This window comes from Microtus ochrogaster, chromosome 1 (assembly GCF_000317375.1).
Source record: "Microtus ochrogaster isolate Prairie Vole_2 chromosome 1, MicOch1.0, whole genome shotgun sequence".
Taxonomy (NCBI): domain Eukaryota; kingdom Metazoa; phylum Chordata; class Mammalia; order Rodentia; family Cricetidae; genus Microtus; species Microtus ochrogaster.
The window spans coordinates 45,812,356-45,819,002 of NC_022009.1; the positions used below are offsets into that span (position 1 = coordinate 45,812,356).

At 41.8% G+C, this 6,647-nt stretch overlaps 1 pseudogene; it reads right to left on the bottom strand.

The window, feature by feature from the left end:
* Positions 1-2,944: 2,944 nt before the first annotated feature.
* LOC101983373 lies at positions 2,945-3,557 on the bottom strand (annotated as a pseudogene).
* Positions 3,558-6,647: the final 3,090 nt, after the last annotated feature.

Genomic DNA, 6,647 nt, shown 5'->3' on the forward strand with positions numbered 1-6,647 from the left:
CTAACCTACCATCCGCCTGCAGGAAGAGGGCGCTCGGTACTCCTAACCTACCATCCGCCTGCAGGAAGAGGGCGCTCGGTACTCCTAACCTACCACTGACTGCAAGTCCCGGGAGATGACCGTCTATATCCACAGCCTCCTAAGAACATGTGCCTGCTTCACTGAGAACAGCCCCAGCGGACTTCAAACAGTGTGTGTGCTGCTTGTATTCGGTGCCCTTGACAGGTGAGGGTGCCGAGTAACCAAACATTTCTCCCACCTCGTATATTTCTCAAATGCTTCCAAAAAAGTATGCTTTAGGTTTGTCTAATTTATTTTATGTGTGTGACTGTTTTGCCTGCACCACAAGCAGGCCTGATGTCTGTGGAAGTCAGAAGAGGGCACCAGGTTCCCTGGGATTGGATACAGGTGGTCGGGAGCCGCTGTGTGGATGCTGGGAACCCAAACCCTGGTCCTCAAGAAGAGCAGCCAGGGCTCTTAACCACCAAGCCGTCTCTCCAACCCTTGAATCCTTTTATCTTTAGATATTTTTAACTGCTTGTAATATTTAGCATTTGATCTCATATGCTCATACGTGATAAAACAGTGTTAATTGTGGTTTCAGTGACGATACAGTGTGTCCTTTCGTTCCTCCTGACTTTGGGATGGCTGTTCCCTGACCCAGAACACTACCTTCCTCAAATCTCGTTTTTATGTTTAAAATATTCAAGTGTTTTCACTATCTTTGTAAAAAAAAAAAAAAACTCATTTTTCAGTAGAATTTGAATTTTTTATTCTAATTTTTCAAATTTACAAAAACTACTTCTAATCTTCCAGAAGAATTCACAGGAGGGGGGCTATATCTTAAATCCAAAGCGCCTAAGGAACTTCTTTCTGGCTGGATTTGGGGTAACTGTTTCTATTCAAATTATACAAAAGATATCGATCTCTAAAAATAACAAAAATCATATTTTATACCTTAAAACATGATGTTTCTTAATTAAATGAATATTTAAGATATCCCATAGTATAACTAGCTGGGATTTTAAAAATAATTAAACAAATTTGCATTATGCTACTAAAAAGGAGATGTGTAACACTAAAGTAACTCCTACTAGAGTCCTGTTTCCATTTCTAACCACTAAAAATAAGAAACAAAATTTGAGGGCTGGAGCAGATGGCTCAGTGGTGAGGAGCTCTGACTGCTCTGGCAGCAGATCTGAGTTCAGACTCGGACCCACAGCCACCTGGAGCCCAGCTTCGAGAGGTCTGGTGCCCTCCTCTGGATTCCCTGGGCATATCATACTGCACAGGTGGTGTATATTTACGCAGGCACACATATATACATAAACAAAACAATAAAAGTGAGTCTTTTATTGTTAAAAGAATAAGATTTGATTATTCCTACAAGAAATATAAAACTCAACCTCTAACAGATCTGACCTCCTGTCTTCTACCCCATTATTAATAATAATTTTTGGTACATTAGGAAAAGACAACCCTGGAAAAAAGTGTTTTTAAAGAATGCTATATTAGGGCTGGAGAGGTGGCTCAATGGCTAAGAGCACTGGCTGTTCTTCCCAGGGATCCAGGTTCAATTCTGAACACCCACAATCATCTGTAACTCTGTTTCCAAGGGATCCAATACCTTCTTCTGTGCCCTTTGGGGGGCAGGCACATGGGTGGTGCACAGACATACAGGCAGGCAAAACACCTGCGCACATTAAAAAGGAAAAAGAAAAGAATTCTATGTTCCTACCCAGTCTCTTCCATAATGTAACTATTCACTTGCTTCTCCAACTCAAATCTGGTTAAATACCAAAATAATAAAGCAGAAAAAGTCAGTATCCAAATAAGACATAAGGTAATTTAGATAGTAAAAGCCAGTCTTTCCTAGCTGGCAGTGGTGGTGCACACCCTTAATCCCAGCATTTGGGAGGCAGAGTCAGGCAGATCTGAGTTCAAGATCGGCCTGGTCTACAGAGATTGTTCCAAAATAGCCAGGGCTACACAGAGAAACCCTGTCTCAAAAACAAAAAAAAAATCTTTCACAAGAATTAAAGTTAGCCACTCCATATAAGATTATAGTTATGTGTGTGCCAGGCGGTGGTGGCGCACGCCTTTAATCCCAGCACTCGGGAGGCAGAGGCAGGCGGATCTCTGTGAGTTCGAGACCAGCCTGGTCTACAAGAGCTAGTTCCAGGACAGGCTCCAAAACCACAGAGAAACCCTGTCTCGAAAAACCAAAAAAAAAAAAAAAAAAAAAAGATTATAGTTATGTGTAGATAAGGTTAAAGAAAAGATTATAGTTATAAGACCATGGCCAAAAGGAAAAATTAGAAGGTAATAGGTAAATAAAATACAGATAACTATAAACACAGGGAAGAAATGCATAGTCAATCTACTTTTAAATATATTTCATATATTCAAATATATAAATGGTTTAAGTCATCCATTTCCTTCCTCTGAGCCCACTCCCCTTGTTAGGCCAGACAGTGTGCTTGGCTGTTTCAATTTTAGGTATAAAACTCCTCTTTCACGTCATATGTTATGTCAAATACAGATAACTATGACAGTGGCTAGGATTTTAATCTGGTCCACAAGCCCCTTTCTTAACAGCTTCGCCTGCTGTCCCCCTTCCATGAGGACTGCTCCTGCCTGCTGCTCAGCCTCATCTGTAACAGACCCTAGGAATGGGTATTCCTAGCAGTGAGAGAAAGTTTGTATCTGGGCTCTTTGCAAACAATAGCATGCTTGCTCCTTGGGGAAACTGTGAAGGGAATTCCTGAAAGGATGGACCCTCGTCACCCACTGAACCTTCTGCAGAGCCGATCAGCAAGTCAATCAGTTAGAAAGGCTGGAATGTGGCGCGTCCACAGCCAGGTAATCTCGGGACATCTTTAGCCTTTTTTTTTTTTCAATACAGGTCTTTTATTGTCTCAAAAGACACCCCAGATCGTATTAAAATTCAGGATCTTGTTTCTGGAACTGGTAACTTAGGTCTACTCATCAGCCTGCTGCACTGTTCCCTTTTCAGACACATAGATACCATCCAAAAACTTCCTGATATCCGGTTCTTAACTGTTGTGGCCTGCTGTATCAGAGCCGCCGAGTTTGAAACAAGTTCAGTATCATTTCCTTCAAGGATTAATTCATCCTTCTGGGTTTGAGAGACAGAACAAGCAACACCTGTCCTTATCCAAACCCTGCGGATGTATTTTTCAACCAAGAAATTTCGGATTTCAACCAAAGACCCATTCTCCTGAATAACGACGTTGATGGGGAAGTGAGCGTACACAGACCTCATCTTGTAGCGGAAGCCCAGCTAACACCCTTGATCGTGTTTTGAACGTGGCTGCAGATGGTTCTGACGGTGCCCAGTTCCTTCCTGTTGCCCCACCATTTGTCAACCCGGAGCCTCTTCTTCTTCTTCCCAAGAAGGCTCAGCTCTACATTGATGTGATTGAAGTCCCTCCGGAGGGTTCCTCTGGGGCCCTTCACAATGACTATGCCCCCCTTCAGAGTGATGTCCACATTTTCGGAATGTCGACTGTCTGATTGCTGAGAATGGTCTTCATTCTGGCAGTAGATGGGGCAAAGAGAGCTATATTTAGCCTTTTTTAAAAGACATTTATCGCTCCCCTCCATATGTGACCTAATGTGCTTGTGGCCATTTGGTAATTTCTTTAGACTGTAGACACAGACCCCTGGTTTCCAGCCAGTTAAACATGGCACACAACATCTCAGGACTATGGTAGCTGTAACCCGTCTTCCTTATATTTCCAGCAACATGTTTGAAAAGCACCTTGATTTATTACCTTCTTGTTCTCTTACTATACAAACTTCATCAAGCTATTACCACCTTAAAGCACGGAATTTGGGGTGACTTTCGAATATACTGAGACCCCATGGTCCCACAGCAAGTGCCCTGTCACTTAGGCCCCCACAGTCCGTGTCCTGATGCAGCCTGGTGGGATTTCCAGCCCCACCAGCACCAGCTCTGTCATTGCCACCAAATGTAGATTTTAACTAAGTATCATTCTATTTAGCAATAAAGCCTCGGGAGTCAGATGTTGGGGTGAAAATCTGCTAGCTCAGAGGAGTCAAGAAGCAACCAGTTGACTTTCTCTTTTGGCCTGACACAGAAAGAGAATGTCTCTCCAGCCATCCCAACCCAAGAAGACCATCAAACTCCAAGTCCCTCCCTACACCTCCCTGTGTGTCTCTCTATCGGTCTCCCTGCGTCCTCCATACTCTCTATGGCTAATTTCTGTCAACCAGTTACCCCATCATCTACGGCTGGTTTTATTACCATAGTGTTGGGTTTCACAGTGTGATCAATTATCCCTAAACAGCAGCCTTTCTTCTATATGCTGCCTTGGTCATGGTGTTTTACTTCAGCAGCAGAAAGGGAACAAATACGGTCCGTAGGTCTGGCTGAGACTCCAGTCTTTACATTGAGAGTGGAGAGCACAGAGATCCTGGTTTTAGAGGGGTCGCTTTCAGTGTTTCCATGTTACTTGGGGTTTTGTCCTGGATAGCTTCATTATATTGATGTTCATGATTTCTTCCTCATCATGAAGGGATATTGACTTCTCCATGCACTGAGATGATTCAGACATTTCTGCCATTGTATCTAACTTTTTGTTGTGCTGTATCTGTTAGTCTGCTTGTGTTGACCCATCCTTGCATGCCTGAAATACAGCCAACTTGATCACAATGTACTTTTTTAGTGTGCTGTTGATTTCAAATTTCAAGTATTTTGTGAAGATGTTTTCATCTACATTTGTTAGGGAAATTGGCCTATAATTTCCTTTCTTTCTTGAGTCATTGCTTAGCTTTGATATCAAGACAATAGTGGCTTTATAAGATGATGCTGGCTTCACTCCTTCGCTTTACCCCTAGCTTGGGGAACACTGACTGTTAGCTCCGCTTTCACCATTGGATAGGATCCATCAGTCACTCTGCCTGCTCTCGGGCTCCTCTTTGGGAGACTCATCGTTACTGTTCCAATCTTGTTTGTTCATTTCAAATAAGTCTGTCTAAACTGTTCACATCCTCTTGTTTCAGCTTCAGTAGGAAGTTATCTGCCTCTTTTAGAGATTCCAATTTCTTGGAATACAGACTTTCAAAACATTCTCTAAGATCTTCTGAAGTTCATTGCTATCAATTTTAATATCTCTTTTCCATTGTTAATATAAATTTGGGTCTTCCCTTTCTCTTGGGTTTGGCTAGGACTTGTCAGTCATATTTATTTTTCAAAGAATCAACTTTTCTTCCATTAGTTCTTTGTATCGTTTTTCATCTCCTTTGATTTCTTCCCATAGTTCTTTCAATCTACTGGCTTGCAGTGTTAGCATGCTGTTGCATCTTACGATGCGCCACTACATCATTTAATGTCTCTATTATTTTAACACAGGCACTCACAATGATAAACATCCCTCTTAGAACTATCTTTGATGTATCCCAAAGGTTCTGGCAAGTTCTATTTTCATTCTATTTTTTTAACCCCCTTTCTGATTTCTTCAAAAATACATCAACTCTTCAAGGGTATATTGTTCAAGCTCCAGATGTTTCCGTAACTTCTGTTGTTTTTCTTGCTATTGATTTTTAGTTTTGTTCTGCCACAACATAGTAGAATATAAGAAATTATTTTGATTTTCTTCTCATTTGTTAGACTTGTTTTAAAGCATAAAATGTGGTTTGTTTTAGAGAATATCTTACAGGTTTCTGAGAATATTGTGCACTCTGTAGCTGTTATACAAAATTTGGATAAATATCTGTTAAGCCCATTTTATCTGTGGTGATATTTAATTCTGTAACATCTTTATTTTTTGTCTGAATGTTCTAGCTATTGATGAGCAGAGAATTGAAGTCATCTACGATTATTGGTTTTTGGACTTGACTGTCTTGTCCAGTAAGTGTTTGTTCTATGAAATAGATGTCCCAAAACTTTGACTTAAAGTCTGCTTTACTATATACATACTAAAGGTATGTGCCCTTTAATCCCAGGGCTCCGGAGACAGAGGCAGACGGACCTCTGTGAGTTCAAGGCCACCGTGGGCTACATGAGATTGACTCTGTCTAAAAGAGAAACAGAGCTCACATGAAGGATCACTTGAGATCCTATACCTTTAATCCCAGCACTAGGGAGGAGGAGACAGGAGTGATATGGCTGGGTGGAGAGAGGAATATAAGGCAGGAGGAGACAGGAGCTCATTGCAGTCTGAGATTTATAAAGATGGATGCAGTTTCAGGTTTTGTAGAGACAGCAACCAGTCAGTCTAAGGATTCGTAGAGACAGGATGGCCCCTTCGGTCCGGCATGGGTAGAGGTAAGAAGTCTCCAGTGGCTGGCTGCTCTGATTCTCTGCTTCTTCAGCTTTCATCCCTGATAAAAAACTTGTCTGGGTTTTTATTATTAAGACCAATTAAAATTCTTGCTACAGAGAAGGCTACTTCTTCTACGCCCAGCTTTACTCTGTTGCCTGTAGATCTTTGAGAAAGGTTGCATACTTGTGGGGCTTTCCCTATGCAGTTTGGCATGTTTGTTGGTGTCCTTGTTGGGCTCATGTTTGGGCAGTCATGTTAAGTGAGACTTTGTAGGTGTCGCTTCTGATTTCGTGGAGACAACCTCACAGGAAAGTCCCTGCTGCTGTGGCTCTTACA